This window comes from Parus major, chromosome Z (genome assembly GCF_001522545.3).
Source record: "Parus major isolate Abel chromosome Z, Parus_major1.1, whole genome shotgun sequence".
Taxonomy (NCBI): Eukaryota; Metazoa; Chordata; class Aves; order Passeriformes; family Paridae; genus Parus; species Parus major.
The window spans coordinates 35,875,159-35,876,266 of record NC_031799.1 but is presented as its reverse complement, the minus strand read 5'-3'; the positions used below and the strand labels follow the sequence as shown (position 1 = coordinate 35,876,266).

The 1,108-nt window shown below is 35.0% G+C and overlaps 1 long non-coding RNA gene across 1 annotated transcript in view; it reads right to left on the bottom strand.

The window, feature by feature from the left end:
• Positions 1–443: 443 nt before the first annotated feature.
• The window catches only part of LOC117245623, a 2,427-nt gene continuing 1,762 nt past the window's right edge, over positions 444–1,108 (bottom strand). Inside the window, exon 3 of the long non-coding RNA XR_004500498.1 lies at positions 444–1,000. This is a non-coding gene — a long non-coding RNA (uncharacterized LOC117245623). The remainder of the gene's footprint in view (positions 1,001–1,108) is intronic.

The following is a 1,108-nucleotide window of genomic DNA, read 5'->3' as shown; positions in this document are numbered from 1 at the left end:
CTAGAATTGTTATCTCTTGAATGGGTATTCGCGGCGGGATCTAGGGAGGAATTCTTTGCCACACTATATTTTATATTTTCTTATATTATTATAACTACAGATATATTTATTTAAGCTTTTATGAATTTTTATTCATAAGTTCATTTATCACACTCAGATTCAAAACCAACCCGGTGTGGACGGTTTGCACACAGCAGCCAGAAACGCTGTCGCCATGTGAAACAACTAAAGCAACTTCGGTAAAACTACCAAAAGCAACAAAAACAAAAAAGAAACAACAAAAAGCTGGACATCTCAGAGAAAGATAAAAAAGAGAGAGTTTTAATTAGACAATTCAAAAATTAGGAGCTTTGCAAATTGTATTGTTGGTAAATCAGCAAATTGTTACAATCTCTGCAGTTTTTGTTTGTTACAGCTTTCTTATTTTTCAGTGTTTCCAAAATTTTAAGAAGATTTGCATTTACCTAATTCAATGAAACTTCATTATTTTAGTTTCCAGGATTCTAAGAAAATGTGTCATGGTTGAAAGTTAAGTGTTATGAAAGAAACTTCAAATTAAATTAACTGCTGAATGGTTTGATTGGTCAATTACCTGGAACATCTGATCATTTGGGTATACAAACAGATTAAGAAGAGGTATCATTTCTGCAAGTAACTTCTGCATCTGTTGCTGCTGTGAAGGATCTTTGGGTTTTATCAACAGAAATATAAAAATTCAGTCTCGCACAAAAAAAAAAAATCAAATCTTTTCTTTGATTACTTTTCAAGAAGGGTTATTTTTCCTTCACTCATGTTTTAACAAATGAGGCTTTATAATATTAATTTTCACACTCTTTTAATAGAGACCCAAAGTCTGCTGCTCTTGCTTGTTAGATCTAAGCTCTTCAGATGTGGTCTTGATATAGATATATATCTGCCTCCTTGTTCTTCTGTGCTTTGAGCTGTCTGTTGTTTCTGCAGCTCATGAGTTTCGATGTTCTTTGACAGAAAGTTACTTCAGCTTGGAATACAGGAGGGAAGGAGGGAGGGAGGGAAGTGTGGAAGGAAGTGCGGAAGGAAGTGCGGAAGGAAGGAAGGAAGTGCGGAAGGAAGGAAGTGCGGAAGGAAG